The 19,800-nt window shown below is 41.8% G+C and overlaps 1 protein-coding gene across 3 annotated transcripts in view; it reads left to right on the plus strand.

The window, feature by feature from the left end:
- Positions 1-576: 576 nt before the first annotated feature.
- KLHL29 (kelch like family member 29) overlaps positions 577-19,800 on the plus strand; it is a 404,084-nt gene continuing 384,860 nt past the window's right edge. For 2 of the 3 annotated variants that reach the window (XM_074820136.1, XM_074820137.1), the window contains exon 1: positions 1,210-1,386. The gene's annotated coding sequence lies outside the window, so the exon portion shown is untranslated. Of the gene's footprint in view, positions 719-1,209; positions 1,387-19,800 lie in introns of those variants that run through there. The other variant, XM_074820138.1, reaches the window with a different exon arrangement.

Consider the following 19,800-nt stretch of genomic DNA (forward strand, 5'->3'; position numbering starts at 1 on the left):
ATGGAGCCTTCCTGTTTCAGAGTGAGGCCATATTCTGCTAAAAGCTTTCTAATATTAATGATGATGGCTGGTTTTAGACATGTTTTAGTCCACTGCAATAACGTATTTTCATTTCTTTGTGAGGTTGGGGAGAGAGAAAATGAAATTACCCTTTTAACGCTGTACCCTGCTTCCTCCCAAGCATCGGGCAGCGTGTGTCCCTTTTTCAATAAAAACATGCATTTGCCTATTTCTGCGGGTTGTGTGCTTCCCTGCCTTCCCTTTGCTTTGCTTGGCTCTCGTTTGGCACAACTGCCTCACTTTCAACACGTTACAGAATATATTTCTCCACGATGCATTTTTAACTGGCAAAGTAAGGAGAAAAGAATTTGATTAAGCTTATTTTTATGCTTACAGGAAATATAAAAGACAAAGTGTTCTATGTTTAAAACTACAGCATATGCAGCTTGTGTGCACATCAGAAAGATCTCTACAAAGCAGCACACGCAGATACAAGATTACACAGAACAGAGAGACAGATGCAGATTTCCACGCGTAAAATCTGTAGTGATTCCCAGCGCGACGGATATTTAAAAAAATAAATTAAAAAAAAAAAGAAAAGAAAAAACCAAAAAGGAGCGGTGTCGGGAGAGAATCGTACCGACCTATTCAAACACTCCCGTGGACTTCAAGAGGCTTTGGATCACGCCCCCGGAGAGAGATGATTTAATAAAGCGGGGTAATATTTCTTTTCAACTACACGCTACTTTTGAAGACAGCTGGGGGACCGGTGACCTTTTCGGGAACAGCCGCTCTCCCCCCCGCGCGTCCCTCCCGCGGACCGAGGGGGAGCGCGCGGCGCGCAGCTGCGCGGAGCCACCGCGCCCGCACCTGCACCCGCGGCGGGGGAGGAGGACTCGGGGCGGGCGGGGTGGGGGGGGGAGCGCGGCGGGGCGGCCCCCGCGGGCCCGGGCGGCGGCGGCGGCGGCGGGGCCGGGGCAGCCTCCCGCGGGGGCGGCCGCGGGGCGGGGCGGGGCGGGCCGCGGGGCGGGCCGGGACGGGCTCCACCGCCTCCCGCCGCCGCGGTGATTGGCCCGGCCCGCCCCTCGCCCCGGCGCCCAGGCCGCCTCCTCCCCGGCTAAAGCGGGCAGTAGGTGAGGGGAAGGCGGCCAGACGGGAGCATGGTCGCGGCTCCGCAGCAGCCTCCGCCGCGCCGCGCCCCCCTGCCCGGCCTCCAGCGCGGCTCCCGGCGCCCGCAGCCGCGCGGGGCTCTGCGTTAGCGGCGGAGGCTGCGATGCACAAGCCGCCGCCTCCTCCTCCCGTCGCCGCGCATCCTCCCGCCGCCTGAGGACGCGGCCGCGCACCCGCGCTGCCGGCCCAGGGCCGCCTGCGCCCCCGCGGAGGGAGGTAAGCGGCGCGGCGGCTGCGCGCCCGCGGAGCTCTCCGCCGCCGCCAGCCGTGCCGGGCATCGCCGGGCTGGCGGCTGCCCTGCGCCTGCGCTCGCTGCCCGCATTAAAAACTTCCTGCGTGCCTCCTGCTGCCTGGGGTGTGCGGTGCGGGGAGCCAGCGGGGGATAATAATGTTATTATGATGATTTTCTTTCTCCCTTCCCCCCCTTCAGTTTTTGGGGTTTTCTTTGGGTTTGGTTTTTTTTTTTTTTTTCTTCACGTTGGCCTGGGGGTCCCCAGCTCCGCCGCGCACCCACAACTTCAGGCGCTCGCCCGCGGCGGGGAGCGGGGTCGGCCCCGCAACCCCCCAGCCCCGGGGGGCGGTGGCTGTGTCCCCGCAGACCCCCCCCCCCCCCCCCCCCCCGCGCCGGCGGCTGTCCCGGTGGATCCCCGCTTCCCACCCCCGGGCCCGCACCCGGAGCCGCCCCCGAAACTGCTGGGGAAGGGATCGGCGCGCACCCCGGCAGCAGCCTGCCGCCTCCTCCTCCTCCTCCCTTCCCAAATGCCTCCGCCAGCCCCGTCGTCTCCCTGTGCCTAGAATACATTTCCATTCCACCCCTCCTTTTTCTGCCCCCTCCCCACGCGTGATGTGTACGAGGAACTTCTCGGCACAATATTGCTTAAATAGGTGTATTTTTTAAAAAAACCCACTTCGTACGCCTTTCCCACGCCGTGCCTCGCCACGCCGTATGACATACCTCGCTGGTGTGAGGTTTTGTTTGGTTGCTGCTGGGGTTTTCTATTGATGCTTTTTTTTTTTTTTGATTGTTTTCTTTTAACTTATCTTTGAGCCGAAGTGCTGTCTGGTGCCGTTAGGAGCACAGAGGCGCATCCCCTGGGTACCTGTTTTCGAAGGTCTTGCTTAGGATGGGAGGGAAAAGCTACTTTTTTTTTTTTTTTTTTTTGACATTGAGTGGATGTGACTAGCTGTCCTTGTCGTGTGAGGATGCAGGTCTGTGATCCCCGGGATTTTGGGTTCAGGTTCCTTTGCTTCCCCAGAGGGTGGAGAAAGGTCTGGAGGGAGGGAGTTCTGGGGATGGATGGTGGTGTTTTTCATACACTTCATAAATAGTGTGTGCTAGTAGTTTCCCAGATTATTTTATTTTTCCCCCCACTCTGGCTTCATTTATTAAACTGAAAAAATTCCTAGAATGCTCGAGATAGATTTATCTCCCTACCACCACCAAAAATTATAGAGCCCTGGTCATGTAATTGACTGCTTATCTTTTGTTTATTGTATATGAAAACTGTTTAGGGAAAAAAATACAATGTTTTGGTAACTAGATTAAGGGGGATTTAATCACTTTTCCATCAATGAAGAAAAAAGACGTGCATGTTTCTGGCTTATTATTGGTTTTGATGGGAGATCGTATAGAGCATATTTCTGATAAATGCAGAAACTTTCTTTTTCCTGGTATTCTTTAAAACAACTGAGCAAGTGTGTGTGTGTACGTGTAGGCACGTGTGAGTCTCTTGGACAGATTTAAACACATTTATCGGGCTATCCTTTTGAGGACAATTTTGAGGTGCTTAAAACCCAAACTACTGTAGCTTTAAGGTGACTGCAGATAACAGTATTACTGTCTCTTATAATTAGCAATCTGCTGAAACTTTAAATCCTCCTTGATAGATATGATGATCTGTGTAAGAGAAGGAATAGTATTCCAGCAAGCTTTATTCTTTTCATTATTTTTTTGCCACCAAAACAAAGCAACAGTGTGTCTTTTATTTTTATTATTGTTGTATTCTGGTTTAAACTGCTAATGGCTTTATTTCTTTTTTTCCCCATGTGGAGAAAAATAAAGTACAGCTGTATTTTTACACTGACATTTATCTGCATCAAACTTCAGTTATGCTCGTGAGGTTGTTTAATCTTCTCTGAGGGTACAGGGCTTTTTTTTTTTTCTTATAACCTGTCCTTATTGTGTGTATTTATGGAAGCTGTCTTCAATTTAAGATGAAATATGGGAAGTATGCAAATAATTTAGCGACCCATCCAGAGTGAGACTTAGCCAGCATATGTAAACTACGTCTTTCATTGCCTTGTTTCATATAGATATCTTTTCCTATAACATCTATTTTGATATTTCTTAATAGAAGCTGAATAATGCCTACGGTATTTTAATTGAAAATTAAAGTTTGGGGTTTAAGTTACTACCTCTTCTAAAATAGAGAGTATCATTGTGTTTTATTTAAAAGTTGAAAAACATCCAGTCATACCAAGTAGTGTCTTGCAAGTAATGACCAATAACACTTAATTTGGATGAATTTTTGTTCGTGTTCATTTAGCTTCCTGTAGAGGGTCTTAAATGAACTCTGAAATACATACTAGGTTCTTGCTCTCAAACTGCCTGACTTTCCTGTATTTGTTGTTTCTGGTAGCTTATGAAATGCATGCACAATGTGTCAACCTTTCCCTTAACAACAAAACCTATGAGCAAATGTTCAGTGTGAATTATATTACTGAAATAAAATATTCTATAGTTGTCATGGTTACAAATAGAGGCAGGGTTACTGGTTTTCATCTGCATGCTGGGGAGGGGGAATCTAGTTTTGTCACTTTTTAATTACATTTCTAATGAGTGATGGTCATACTTCAAGTACCCAATATATTAGATACACGGCATAGCGAATTAGATTTTTGTCAAAGTCTTGCTGAAATGAAACAAAGTGGTGGTGTGCGGGAGCAAACCCTTTCTTGTTCATTTGTTTTTTCGAAGCGGAAATCTTGAGGAAAGAAAGTAACCACCTCTGTTTTGTCTCTTCTTTTAGATTAGCATGCTGCCAGGGTTGCTGCTCTTCAAACAATAATAAAAAGTATATAGTGTGTCTGTTGACTGGATATCCTCCCAGTGATGGGAGAGGAAAACATGGATCTAGAAATTAGATATGATTTTTGAGTTTACTGTGTACCATATCTGGTGCTATCACTTTTAGTGCCTGTTTGTGAGGAGAATTCATTATCCACAGGTTTGCTGCGCTCATCTCACCAGTGGTATTGCTTTGCTCCCCTGCATCCTTCTCCTGGGTTGTGATCCGTTGTTTCCCTTGGAGTCACTCCAGTTCGGCACTGTGCTCACGGCCACCAGAATCGGGGCCGTAACTATTTGCAGTTGTTGGCGCTCATCCCAAAGCTGTTTCTCTGCTTCTCCGTGCTCATCTGCAGTTCAGTCTTGTCCATGCCTACTTGTTTTCCTGACCTTTTAATTTAGTTCCAAAAACCAATGGACCCACTTCTGAAGCACAGCAAAAAAAAAAAATCAAGGGGGGAGGAAAAAAATTAATATATGTAAATTTTTTTTTTTCCCTTCCCTTCTCTGTGTAGAGCCTCTGTGTGCTGTGGTGGAAACTCACGCACAGTTTTAGAGGGGGAAAAAGTTCCCCTGGATCTGTAAATGGAGAGAGATATTCCAGTCTGTCCTGTCTTGTTAAACCCCCTTCCCTTCCACTATATGCCTGTTGTGGGATTTATTTTTTTAATCTTAAAACTGATCTGGAGGGGTTTTTTTGTTGCACCCTTAAATTTTGGCGTCTCTTTAATATTTTTGTTCATTTTTTTAGCATCCCTTCTTTAACCTTAGGTTGAGCGTAGCGTTACTCAGGTTCTCACAGTGACTTGTCCACTAACTATAGCAATGTGCTTGCATTTGCTGTTGTAGGCTATGGACCCAGGGAGCCCAGACACCTGAAGGCCTGATCCTGAAGCTGTTCTGTTTGCAAAGCATCAACTTCACAGTGCACCACAGAGGTCTACATCATTTTCAGATCATTAATTCTTTGTGCCGTAGTCGAGGCTTTTAGCTAGCTAAAATCTCAGCATGGGTTAGTGACTTATTTGGTCCTTCAGCTTTTTTTCCCTCCAGATCTTCCATTTTGCAATATTTGGCCTCGCAGTGTGCTGATTCAATAACCTTAAATATGACACAGTATCCTTAGATTCTGTGATTTATTTGTGTTTCTAATCACTCCCTTAACGTACTCATCTTCTCCACAGAAGAAATACTGTATAAATACCTGTATCCTAAAGCCTATAAAAATATAAATTAGACAACGTTGCCTTGAATGTAGTTATGGGTACTTGAAATTATTGTATTAACCCTTTGTCACATTTTTTAAAATTTTCCTTTTGGTTTTGTGCTACCTTAGCCAGAGTGGGGAAGGGTTTTAGCATCCCTCTACGCACTTAACTCTTCCATAAAGTTACTTGTAGGAAGATGGAGCTCCTGTGCAAAGGTTGAAGACTGTCTTCTCAAGAAGTAACCTGCCAACAGCAACTCCGAGTGTGAGGCTGTATGAAACGTAAACAGCTTTGACATGCTTCTGTCACTTCTATGTTTCCTTTGTTACCAGAAGTACAAAGAACTCTTCCTCAGCTATAAAGAGAGAGATTAAAAGGAAATAGATTAGACATCTCTTATGAGAACGCCTTTCTGTCAGATTTTTAAAAGTCAACGCACTTCACGGGGTGTGAATATGCGCTGTTTACCTGTTATGTTAAACCAGAACTGAACAGACCTGGTACAGGAGATGCCCCAAGAAGCCTTCCTGGTGCTGTTGTTATGCAGCCGATTACCTCTGTGCTGTCCTGACCATCTGATAAATGACAGTAACTGAATTCCTAGTCACACTCTTCCATAAATAATTTTATGTTGTGGATTAGAATATCGGGAACATGGGACCATCTTCCTTAATTTTTATGTGCTGCTTTTTTTAAATCTGTGATGCTTAGGTCTAGGTTTTCAAATATCCTCAACTTGGATTTTTGCCATAATTGGCATTAACATCAGAAAAACACATAGTTTTTCAGTGGTCTTAAACTTCAGGTAATTTATAGTGCTGGCTTGCAATAGTAATACTGATTCACTGAAGCAGTCTGCTGAAACTACAAAGACAGACAGTTTAAAATTAATTCAGCATTCCTTTTGTAGTGTTTTGTGTTTTTAGTTTTCTTTAATTCCCTGCCATTCGTTACAATATGCTATGTGGTGTGATATTAAGTGCTGGGACTTCTGTTCAAGTTTGGTTTGGCTTACTGGAAGACATGAATGTACAGTTCTTGGGTTTGTCTCAAGTTTTAGGACTAAACTCTGCATGAATACAGGTAATATGCAATTAGATTGAGGAAAACCAAATTATTTCTAGGGGCATGTTTTGGAACTCATTCAGTGCAGCAGTCTGCAGGAAAATCTGCCACAGATACAATTCCTCTGCACTATAGCTGTTAACTAAAAACTGTTAGGTGTGCATGTGGTAGGAGGTTTTTTTTTTGGACTGTCAATGTAGTTGAGAGCTACTGTGAAGAATCCCTCAAGTGCGTACAGAGGCAATAATGCTGTCCTGTAGCAGGTCTCCTAAAAGATGTGCCTAACTTGTTGAGCTGGACTTTATTTGTACATATCTTGATATTTTTGAACCTTGAGAGAGAGACTTGTTATCAGCCTTCACTGCTTTTAAAAAAAGCAAAAAAACCCCCAAACCAAAAACCCCCACCCCAAAACCATGATCTGCATGACAATGCAGACAGTAGAAATCCTGGATTTAAAGTGTGATTTAAGAGCTTTTGTTTCAGATGCTTCTTAAAGTCCATGCTGATGAGTAATTAATATTTAAATCAGATAATTCTGCTGTGAGACATGCTTTGTCAGACCTTGTTGTAGGATTTTGGTTTTAGGTCTGCAAAAGCAGTGCCAGTGGATTTGCTGATTGCATCATGCTGTAACTACTCAAAAGTTTCTCTCCTCTATCTGAAGCTTAAACATGCCATTTCCCTTAATTAGAGGGAGAAGGATTTCAATGCCCTTAGTTTTTCCAGCCATAGGTAAATCCCAGATCAAAAGCAGAGAGGTGAAAGAGTTCAGGTGGTTCATTGTAATAATCCCCTGACATGGAGTAACTTTAAAGGGGATGCAGCTGTGTTTACCTGTGCTTTGAAATACATATGTATTGCAAATTCTGGTTGACTTGTAGCTTGTTGAACACCTGAATTCATTAAATGATTCCTAACATATTGTATACTTCAAAAACTTAATTTTTAACTTTCTCTTGATTTTTATTGTCTCTTGCTTGCCAAGAGTGGAACAATGCCAAATTGGAACACTTCATATTACAGAATGTTGTTGGGTATATAAATGTCTGGAAAATGCTCTTGAAACTATATGAAATGTGACAGAATAACTAAACTTAAGCAATATCTTTTTGGGCTTACTCCTTACCCCTTTGTGAAGTTTGGGAAGCAGGTGGGAGAAGTTAATTCTGTATGAAATTTCTTACATTTTAGAACAAGGGGCAGAGCATAAAAATACATGTGTATATAATGTATAAACTAATTCAACTGCATCAACCTATACACTGTGAAGTAGCTCCTTGACAGTGCCTGTATTCTTAAGTATATCCTTAATATATTGGTAGCAGGATGTGTCAGCAGAGCTGTTGAGCATGATGCTGTTGTTGCTTGGAGTGTCAATGCTGGGAACTCTGATGGCAGTGGAAGTTGGTTCTTCTAGTTTGTGTGGTTTTTTTTACCTTCTGCCTTTTTTGAATGGCTTGTTTTAGCAAAATGTGTTGGAGGCTGTAAAAGATATCTCAGAAGGACTCTTCTGACAGAAGGAAAAGGATAGAAGAAACTCTTTACTCTAAAATTGTACAGGTGGTAGAAGTCCCTGGAACAGGTAGAGATTTCTGGAAGGTAGGAATAAGTGTCTGCTTGATTATATGACATTGTTATATCTTAAGGGTTCTTTTTAAGAAATGGGAGATTCATATAAATAACTGCTTCAAAGATGCAACTTTTTTCTTCCTCATCCTCCCTTCTCCCTTGGGAATAGGAGTAGATGCAACAAAACTTACCCAGATGTTCTCCATCATGACTGTGGACTCCTCTGCTTTCCCCCCAGACAGTAGGTACCTGCCCAATTTCACAAACAGATTGACAGATTACATCTGAAAAGCCTAGATACTGCCACAGATGCTTTGTAGTCTGTCCTACTTGGAGTAGAGAAATACCAGATACAGTAAGGATACTGTGTGGTGAGAGGTTATGAAAAATGCTGTACTTTGCTTCTTTAGGAAAAGGGTAAAAAAGGTGTGTGGCTAACACTTCCAGGTCATCTGACAGATTTGCTAATAAAATGCAAGGTAAAATGTTAAATATATTGCACTGCCCTCTTTAATATATACTTTCCTCATGATCAGCCAAAAATAGCATAATAAACAAAACTCACTGTTCTGAGTATGTCTTCCCTTCATTCTTTCCCCCACATTATTTCACATTTCTAAACATTGAGCATACCAATCAATATTCCATTAAGAGGAGAATTAACTTGGGAGAAGCTTGCATGTATTTGCATGTAGTAGCTTATTTCTTGGTCTGTGGCTTTGTGTTGCCTGTCCCCCATGTCACCTTTTTTTAAGAACACTCCAAATATTTGTGCAATTACTTTTAATAGCGAGGTTTGCCATGCTCCATCTTGATTCTGTCAATATGAATTGTTGGTACAGCCTTCTGCAGTGCCCTGCTTGCAGGCAGCATCAGTCAAATGTTTGTAGCTACCTCTTTGCTTCTGTCTTACAATAGCTGGACATCAAGGTACTAGGCTTCAGATCAAATGTTGCTCTTGGTTACATGCATGTAGTTAACAGAAATCAATGTTGCATGGACATAAATGAAAGTTGGATTTGATCTTCTGTGAGTTAACTCTTATCTCATTTACACTGATGTTAGTCTGGATTTTCTGCAGGCTGGATTGAATGCCCAATCTCAGATTCAGAAGTCGTGAGACTTTGGCTGTCTGTGCCAACGTTTTATTCCTTATGGTCTTTGTACAAGTCTGAAAGTAAAAACCACTCTCTTGCTTTCTGAAGTCAGCGTTGAGACTGCAAACAAATATAATGAGATTTGATTAAAAGCTGTCTATAGCACATAAGAGCGTGGGATGTGGCTGCGTGGGACCTTCTGGGGAACCTCTCAGTTGATCTGGATGTGTGAATTGTCACAAGAGCTGCTGAACTGTGGACCAAATCCTGATCTAGTTAGCACCTGTGGAGCTGACATGTTCCAATATGTATCTGATGTTGCACAGTGCTTCTGTACCCTGAGGAACAAATCACTTGTGAAATTCAACTGTGAAGGTCTTAAGGTCAGAGAAAGAGTCTGCAAATCTCAGTAGATGACAGCAACTGCAAAAGAGGGGGCTGGCTGGTTGAGGAGTAGGCATGTTTTCCAGTCCCTGGTGTGGTCCTGGTGCTTCAATACCTTTTTTCTTCTTTCCTCTGACACTTCTGTATTATATAAAATGGGCCAAATTTGTCCTTGGCCCGAATCTGTGGAGTTAAATGAAGTTACATTTGGTACCCTGAAAATCTTAGATAAATGTTCTGCCTGTTCTTTAAGATTATCAAATCCCCAAAGCAAAGGCTATTTTCTAGTACATTTTTCTTTTTAGAAGAGAAGTGTGTAATTTTATGATTAAACTTCTGGGCAGTTATAGTTCTGCAACATCACAACCTTATCTCTCTGTGAACTAAATGGCAATGGGAAGTTGTGGCTGATATTTGGGTTGTTATTTATAGGAGGAAAAAATAGAGCATAGAAATGGTATAGGAATTAAGGAAACAAAAAGGTTTGCCTGAAGTCTCTAAAATACAGGACTGACTTTAAAAGTGGTACTCAGATACAGAAATGCAGTCAGAGATGAAGAGGAGAATTGTGGTTCGCTTGCTGCCACAATACTGTTTATTTGGGTTTGTTTTTCTTCCGTTTCAGATAGAAATTTTGAAAGCCTCTGTGTGGGGAGGGAATGCTCTTGCTAAAAGAGAAATTGCAGCAAGTTTTCCTTAAACTCAGTGTTTCAATATCACAGTTGAACAGTTCACAGCAGCATCCTTCAAGCCTTCTGAAAACTGTTCTTAGACAAATCTTGTGGTTGCAACAGCTAAGTTACTGAGGTATTGTGTTTCAAGAATAATACAAGTGAAACAAAAAAACCAAACCCAAAACCCTGTGCTGGCTTCTTTTATTCAAAGAACTTCATGCTGCTGCAGTGCTTGGATGGCAGAGTTAAGGTGGTCTAAGCTGGAGATGAAGAATGATACTGTGTTGGGTCAGATTGAGAAGCTTAAACTCTAATTTATGATGGAAATGCAGGTGCACTTTGAGTGCAGTCATCTACTGCTTAAGGTGGTGGTTAATGTGGGCATTAGGTACCTCTGTACTTCTCATTTGGAGAAGCTAGTGGGCTGGTTAGACTGTTGCTGCATGTAATCTGAGTGGAAGTCCTGGTTAACCATTTCCTTTTTCCTATTTTCGGGCTACACTGTTTATCATGCAGTTGTTCATTTTCAGGAAAACATGAACAGGCTCAGATTTCGTCCAGGTGGTTACTAAAATGACATCGCATATGACTGCAGATTAATAGTCTTCCCCTGTCTAAATATTATCTTGTAAAATCAGAATATATCAGATCTTGGTTTTGAGTAGACCTGTAACCTCTTGAATTTTATTATAGCCATTTCTAAGTTTGCTTAAGAGGATAGTTTTACCCTAAGAAAGTGAAGTACAAAAATTTTATATATAAATACTGTGAATTTAACAACAATCAGAACTGTACAGCCTTGGGCCATCTTCTTGATTAGAAAATGGAAAGATACAAAAAAAAACCACCACCCAAAGAAAAGTGTTTTTTTCTCTGTGCTTGTCAGGTCCAATAATGTATTTTTTATATATTATGAATATTTTATATATTTGTTTTAAGGGGGCAAGAGTGGGGAATAGTGTAATTTACACCTGTAATTGCTACTCTAACAGCAAAGCTGCTTTTTAGAAAAGACACAGTCAGGATAAGATCCAAGAAAAGTCAGTACTAATCTTACCTAGATAATCCGTTACTGTTAATTTTAGGCAAAAATTTAGGAGCATGGGCATTGTGTGTGTAACTGCTACATCCTCAAATACACCATTTAATCTTGGCTTGCTGTATCTAACAAGAGAAATATGTTTCAGTAGCTGCAATCAACATAATGTCTAGAGATGCTTGCAAGAATGATGATCATGAAGTGGTGATAGAGCTTATACAGTACAACACTGAGTGACAGCATTGCTCTGTGAAATCCTTAGCCTCTGTCTTCAGAGGAAATTGTAAATGTAGCTGAATATCTGGGTGGGCTGTTGGCAAAGAGGAATAAATGGGGGATCTTTGAATCTTAAACTAGAAGTTTCTGATCTTTGAGCTAAAAACTATGTTAGCAAAGCCCAGAGCAGGCTTGCCAACTGGTATGTGACCTGGCTGCCACTAGAGAGGGACGGAGCTCTATACAGAGCAGGAGTGCATTACTTATATAAAGAGCAGATTTAAAATAAATGAGTAGTTTTTTTACAGTTTTGTTTTTCTTTCTGAGGGTAGAAAAGGAGAGGGTGAATCTTAAATCATACCCAAGAACAACTTCACAAGCAAGGTTTCGTTGCCCAGAAACATCTTTAAAAAGACAGAAATGCTTCCTATTCCACATATAGATCAAACTCTTAGGTATTCTTAGCATAAAGCAACAATTAACTGCAAATTGTACTGTGGAAGCTGGAAACAAATTTCTAACCATCTGGGTGAACAGAGAAAGTGCCATATCCTGTATGAAATGGAAGCACAAAGACTTCCCAAGGAACTTGGGAAAGCAGTGGAGTTCTTCAATTTTCCTTCATGTGTCACGAGTGTTTTATTCTGTTTATCCTTATTTAGCTGTGACTCTGAAGCTTCTCTGTTGCACAAAAAAAAAAATTCCCGAGAAACTATGTGGGGTCAGCTTCAATTCTGTGTGTAACTGAACTTCCTTTGGCTGTGTTAGGGTCAGGCTTGCATAGTTGGATCTGCCTGGTGGCTCTCCTTTTCCAATTTGGCTGTGTTTTAAAGCAGTCTATTTTGCATATATATTCTCAAAGTAGCTGCACATGCACTCTGCCCCCAAGTTGCTGAATTACCTCTTCTGTCACTATCTTAAACTTCCAGTTCTCTGTTTTAGATTTCTTATTTAGATTAACAAAAGCACCACCCACAATTATTGACCATTTTAAGGATGAAACACATCCTGTTAACTTCAGTTTATTTTTGAGGGGTTTTTCCATCCTTGCCTCTTCTGTTTAGGCAGTAAACTCTTCTGGGATGGGGCTGTTGTTTTTTGCCTGTACAGTTAAGGCCTCCTTCCTAGCTGTGCCTTGTGCTCCAACAGGACAAAAATGATTCATAAGCTCTGAAAATGCTTTGCTTTTCCACCCCTCCTTTCTCCATTTTAGTCTACAAAGATTCTCTTATGCTGAGGCAAAGCAAAACTTAATGCCGCTTTCCTCTTCTGTTTCTCTTAGCTACTTATTTTTGAGGAGGGAGAAGTATCCTAAAGAAGTAAAATGAACATTAAAGTAACTTTAGGAATCATGTAATGCTTTAATAGGCTTTTTATTAATTTATAGCTCATATTCTAATCCAGAGATACATAGCAGTAGAACATGGGCTTGCTAGTCAGGGGTGTATCTGTTTCTTCTGGAAAGCAAGTATGTGCTTTGTCTCACTCCATTAAAAATAGTAAACCCAGGAATACATTGAAAGCTCTGAACTATTTAGGAGGTGGTTGTTGCCATAGAGGTCCACAGTCACGCCCACCAGAGGGCATTTTATCACCAATTTCTTGGGGAGAAAGTTTTTTCTTAAGTCATGCATAAAGTAGTAAATATTGGATGGAAAAGCAGTGTATGAAACATCGTACAGATAGCTTTTTTGTTTATACATAAATACATATGCTTATTTCCTGGCTGTATTTATATGTAAATAAGTAATGATGTCAGCTTGAATGGTTGGGTTCCCCCTCTGCTTCCTAAATACTTTCTAATTTTACTTAGGGATAATCTGGAGAAAAAGGAATTCTTTAAAGCTCTCCCACAGCTGGTGTAGCCATCGGTTACCAGGAAACTGGCCTCCCTACCAAACAAGCGCAGCAGATACTCTGGATGATTGCAGTGTACCTCTACTCCCCCCACCCCCCTTTCCAAGACACTCAGAAGCAGAGGCTGCTGTTCAGAAGCCCTACTCATTTAGAAGGCTGGAATTTGCAAATATATTTAATAGCGAAGTGCCTGAATCTTAAGGAAACACTTGGCAGCCGTGGAAGTGTACATCTGCCAGATGGACCTGACATCTTGTGTTTGGCAGCAGTTAATGCTAAGGCATGATATGCAAAAACCCAAGAATGACAGCTAGGAAATGAATTTTTGTTTTAAAAACTGTATTTTTGTTTTGTTTTTTTTTTCTCCCATCCGTCTTCCATTATGAAATAAAGCCTCGGCAGGAAGGAGGGGAAAAAAAATATCCACTTCTGAAAATACCTTCTCTTGCCCCTTTTCAGGGTGCTTCCTTGTAAAGTTGACATCTGTGCTGAAGGTTGGGCTGCCCCAGTTCAGATGTGTGACCTTGGTCCACCTGGTACAGCACACATAATGTGATTAATTCCCTTTGGTTCCCTGTGGACAAATATATTCACTCAACCAGAGCCCCCATGACTTGTTTGCAGCCTCAGCAGAGGCCTGGGGTCATAGGAGACAGCACAGCCTGTGCTTTGACATGTAGGGAGAGCAGTAGTAAAAGCCTTCCTCCCTATGTAGGACCCTCTCTGCATGTGTGTGGGACATGCTGTGATTGATTTGGGTAGAGATTTAGATACCCATCATAAGTGCAACTCTAGGACCTTTGGTTAAGACCCTGTGTTTTTGTGGACATCTGGATAAAGGTGGGAGTTGTTTGGAGCATGTCTGTTGTTTGCTGATGTCATGAGGATGGATAATGATGAAATGCAGAAATATTTTTTTCTTGTTCTCCAAATTGTTCAGGTCAAAAGGCTGCACCTTGCTAGGATGAAGCAAGCACAGACCCTGCAGACCTCCTGTCACTCCACCCTGAATGAAGCTAACATAGAGACTTTTTGATTTCTTTGAGAATATGGCCCATGGAGGTTACAGTGGTCTTGTTTGGGATGAAGTGAGGCAAATATATAAGCCAACAGCATAGTTTTGTGGAACACACTGTCTGGGGAGATACTTGCAATGAGGATGGATGCTCTGTTTCTTGTGTGGTGTTAGTGAGGAGGCAGAAGGTGCTGTGGCCTCACCTTATTCCTGGTGATTCGTGGGAAGATGAGAATAGCGCTGAACAGCTCTTCCTTCTACCCAAAGTAGGTTAAGACCCTCAGCAAATGGTGGTTGGGGAGTTGTATGGAAACAGTTGCTCATACTTTAAAAAAAAAAAATTGCAATGAAAAAATTAAGGTGGAGAATTGAATCAAGACTAGCTCCTGTCTGATCAGCAGCAGGCAGTCTCATAGTAAAATGCCTGAATGTTTTTCAGCCTCTTTATTCAGATGATAGATCCTTTAGCCAGGAATTTCTGTGGGTTTTTTCCAGCAGTGTTAGTGTCTGTGCAAATAAACAACTTACAAAGTAATTTTATTAATCATCTAGTACTGAAATTTTGAATTAAATTTTTAGCTAGATAAATTTGCTTTCCAGAACTGTCCTGATGATTTGATAAGACCTAAGTCTTTGCCACCTTGTGTTGTGGAGGGAGTGACACACTTCACTCATAAGAGAGAAGTAGCAGTATGTTTGTTAAACTGCTGTTCTGTATCAATAAAGTTTGATAGTAAATGTGACAGTGGTTTAACAAGATTTGTGCATCAAGGTTCACTTGATACTGACTGCACAGAGGACAGGGTTTATTTGAGGGTTCAAGTGTAAATGAACATTAAAAGGACTAGGATCTGATCCTGTATTCAGTTTCCTTTGCTTTTAATTTTGTCTGTGGTGATGAGCTGGACTAAGTATAAATGTGGAGACCCAACTGTAAAGACTCAAGTGAGCCAGTGGTGTTGTAGTGTGTGAGCTAGTCTGCGAAGAACTTTGTTAGGATAAAAAAACCAAAAACTGTTAGGATAAAAAAAAAGTAGATGGCAGCACTAAGCTGTTCTGAGGGAGAGAGGATTTGAAGGTGAGAAGGATGAAAAAGCCTGTTAAATCTGCAATTATTGCAACAGTGCAAAGCTCCCGCAACACTATAGTAACTCATATTAGCAGAAGAACCTTGCAATCTGGTTTCCCTGCTGTTACACTGGGAATAGATACTACTGCTTCCTCTCATTTCATTAGCAAGGACCATATGAGGTCTCAGTGTAATTCTGAGCTAAAACAAGCTCATATCTAGGTTTCCTACAGAGTGACTTAAGGATTTGACCTGGCTGCTGTTTGTAGCTTGGTGTTAACTTATTAGCACTATTGTTACTGTATCAGAATCAATTCTTTGGCTTCCAAAGTACATGCAAAAACATACTTAATTTCAGTATATTTTAATTTTTGGTGTATAGGTCTGTGGCAGAGTCCTGGGAGTTATTTAATTGGTTAGGAGGACAAAGCAGCCAACACTGTTTTTTGACAGAAGTAGCCTGTACCAGTCTGAAATCTTATGCTGATTATCCAGTATTTGAATTAATATTTTGACATGCTTCAGCAGAAGCCTTTCGTATTGAAACCAACTACTTGTCACCTTTTGCAAACTTTGCTGCTTTGCTCGGTCTGGTGTTGAACGCTAATTTAAGGCACCTCTGGAGGTGGGGGATGAAATTGTTGCATTGGAGCCAGGTGACCACATTGCTTGAAAAGTATCTTTGAGCAGAGAAAAGCTGTCCTTCCATTTTGTCAACTTCCAAATAAAGCGCCCCCCCCACCCCGAAAAAATTCACAAATTCACTTTTGTTATTGTTCTTGTGCTTTGAGGCAGCCTGCCTGCCAATATTCAGAGAAGTTGGCAGCATGTGCCTAGGGAAGGGGAAGAAACTTGGATGCCTTCAGGACATCCAGCTTTGAACAGAATAGAGGAAAATCCATGTGGTTTAATTTTGACATAAGCACAAAACCAGCTGTTTCCAACTCTTTGTCTGACCAGTGCTCTCCTTAGCAATCAGGAGAGCCTGCTGATGTGCAGAAGGTGAGTTTCCCCCAGAGCAGGTTGTGTGTGGAGAGGGGACTCTGGGGGGGATGTGAACTAGCAAGGAGAAGAAAAGGGGTAACAGATGTCACCTGCTGGGGATGAAGGTTGATTTACAGGATTTAAGTGGTCTGTGGAAATAAAGGCTTGCAGAGCCTAAGTGCAGGAGCTGGTACCAGAGCTGCAGTACCTCCTCCACAGATAATGTCTCCACCTGACCTGTAGTTGTGGGCTCTAAGTCTCCTGTTGGAAGGTAGTGGGTACTTTATAGTGCTGGAGGGTGTGATGTGGAGGATCATAGAATCTAGAATGTCTCAAGGTGGAACAGATTCATAAGGATCATCAAGTCCAACTCCCTGCTCCTTGCAAGACTTCCTCAGAACTAAACTGTATGACTAAAAGCATTGTCCAGGTGCTCCCTGAACTCTGACAAGCTTGATGCTGTGACCATTCCCCTGGGGAGTTTGTTGCAGTGATGGACCACCCTCTCAGTGAGGAACCTTTTCCTATTGTCCAATCTGAACTTCTTTTCATCAATTTGATCAACTGCAAATAAAAAATTGATTGTGTTGTTGCATATTTGGTGTAACTAGTAAGAAAACCTCCAAAATAAATAAATAAACCCCCCCCAAAAAGCCCCCAAAATACACCCATGAACTTTTACGTAGGTTGGTTTGTAGCTTCTGCAATGAAAGTAACTAACTTTATATGGTACTGACTGCATGTACTGTTTGTATTATAAATACTGTAGGAATTTGGAGAGGTTTAAGGCTGCTAAAATAAAATGTAATTTTAGGAAACGCCCCATAAGTTCTACTTCTGCAGAACTGGATGTGTTTTGAGGACACAGTTTTTAATATTACAATTTTTTGTGCCCTCTTGAGCAGCTAAGGTGTTTAACTGATATGTGTTAGGAAAGGAAGAGCTTGCTCATTTTGTGGATCTTATGGTTCTGTTGTGCACTCAGAAGGAAGATGGGAAATATGATTATGTGTTTTTCGTCTGAATTTAAGTTCATGTCATGTTACTGTTTTAAGAATGTTCATTTAACTTGGTGAATATTTTTTCTGAAAAAGTCCATTTTCAAGGGCTAAATGTATTGTATCCAACTGAAGCTTAAAACTTTTGGTCCATTTAATCAAGTACCTACTTCCAGCAGTTCCCATGGTCAACCATTTATAAAAGAAGACATGATACTTTGATTTGGGCAGTTGTAATTATCTTTGTCTCTCATTACTGTTCAGGGATTATTCCAGAAGTTAAATACCTTGTCGCAAGAGTTTTCATCATGGACTCTTAAACCTCTTGATGTTCTTAACCATATAGATGTGTCTGATTGCGTTGAGGGGAATTCTTGCTTTTTTGGTCTTGACAGCTGCTTCTGGCTTCAAGCTCTGCAATCTGGTTAGACATTTTGAGACTGTCTTATTTTTATCTGTTCTATAACTTGTAGCTTTTATTGAATTCCCCTTTGTTATGAGACCAAGAGGAGAGAAACTGAAGTTATGACTTCTCTCTGCTAGTCACAGTTTTACATTTTTATTCTGTCTCTAAAGTCTGCTATTCAGTCTTCAGTCTGCCTTCAAATAAGCATCTCCACATCCAAAATGTTGTTGTTATGGTCCTCTGAGCCCTTTCTGAGTCTACAGTATTTCCCCTGGGTTTGGGTGTCTAGCGCAGAGAGCAAGGAAGCAATACTATTGATTTGATAGCGGCACTTCAAAACTGCGTTATTGCTCAAGCTAACACACTGAAGACTTTTTGGTATTGTTTTCCCAGTCTCATTGAGCAGTTATTTCAGGATTTTCCATGACCTCTCTGGAATGGTACCCATATGAATTTAGCTGAAATACTTAAAAAGTCTAGCTTGTTCTCCCTGAGATGAAATAACTCAGTCTATTCTGCTTATTTCAATACAGGTTATCATTGGTGTTTTTAAGGATGGGAGTTTCCCTTTTGCTTAAATCAGTGGCTTTTCTGAGCGGTCCTGCAGATTAAGACATTTTGGGGAGTCTGAACTGGATCTTGTTCTATCTTTGGAACAGGCTAATGTCAGGAAGTTTGTGGATGGATGCTAACTACTTCTGTGTATATCAAGGATGTGTATTCTATCAACGGTCCTGCAGTTACATAGGTTTCCTTTCTTTACCAAGCCTTACACCAGTAGGAGATGGTGATCTGCTAAAGTTTAGCTGTTTCCTTACTGTTCTCAGGATTAGACACTAACTTTTGTCTCTTTTTTTTTCTTCCACTCTCATGAATAGAACATGAAGAGGAGGGGAAGAATGAGTAGTATGAGTCAGTGTACATCATGCCCCCTCTGTTTGACAAGCTGTACAGCCCATGAGGTATCTGTTGGCTCAAGCTGGAGCAGCAGTATCTTTAGTGCTGACAGTCTTGTATTTCAGTCCTCCAGGTCTACACTGCAGCACACCGGTATATGTTGGATTCCCCCAACTGAGCAATGCCCTTCTCTGCTTGTGTGTCTCATCGCCATCCCACTCATTCTCCCATGCTGCCTTTATAATGAGTCAAGTTGAATTTCTTTCAAAAACTTGATCAAAACCCCCTCAAACCCAACCTCCCTCCCCCCAACAAATGTGGCTTCGACTTCTGGCTGTCATTTCTCAGGTGTCTGAACAGTTGCCGCAAGGCTTCTACTTCTCTGTTCGTTTGTGCTGATTTAAGCTGAACACAGCTGACTTATGAAATATATCCTAAACAAAGTTGGCTGACTAGCAAGGAGTTTTTTTTTATTCACTTCATGGGAACTTAATTACTGGGGGGTAGGAAGGATTTGGGTGGCTGGTGTTTTTCTGTTCTTATTCAATTTCATGAAAATTAGATCCAAACATAAGTACCGTGAATTTCCTTCACGCTGCAAATTCTAAGAAAATATCACTTATAAACACTGAAACAAACAAATAAAAACGTATCCCTTGCTTGTTTGCTTTGAAGTAATACTTGTTTATAATCAAATGACTCCAGAAGCTGGCAGACTGCTTTAAGAACAACATCAAATGTGATTAAAGAAAATACTCAGTTGGCAACTGTTGGACCTTTATCACAGCTGAGGCTTCTCAGTGCTCCTGAAACAATGTGAGAATGAATAAATAACCATCTTTGGAAAATCTGAGGTGATCGTGTCTGGCCCCATCTTGCCATTCTGCTCAGTGACTTTCCGCATTTCTGCGGTGCCTTTTGCTCGTGTATGTCAGACTTTGCAAAGCTGTACGGATGGGAAAGCTGAGATGCAGAGAGGAGAAAGGATTTGCCTGAGGCTCTCGGATCAAATGTATTCCCAGTTCTGGTGGCAAAAATTGCGAATAGCGCATTTCTCTTTAGGCTCGAGTAATCTGTCCTGT

The sequence above is a fragment of the Strix aluco genome, chromosome 3 (genome assembly GCF_031877795.1).
Source record: "Strix aluco isolate bStrAlu1 chromosome 3, bStrAlu1.hap1, whole genome shotgun sequence".
Taxonomy (NCBI): domain Eukaryota; kingdom Metazoa; phylum Chordata; class Aves; order Strigiformes; family Strigidae; genus Strix; species Strix aluco.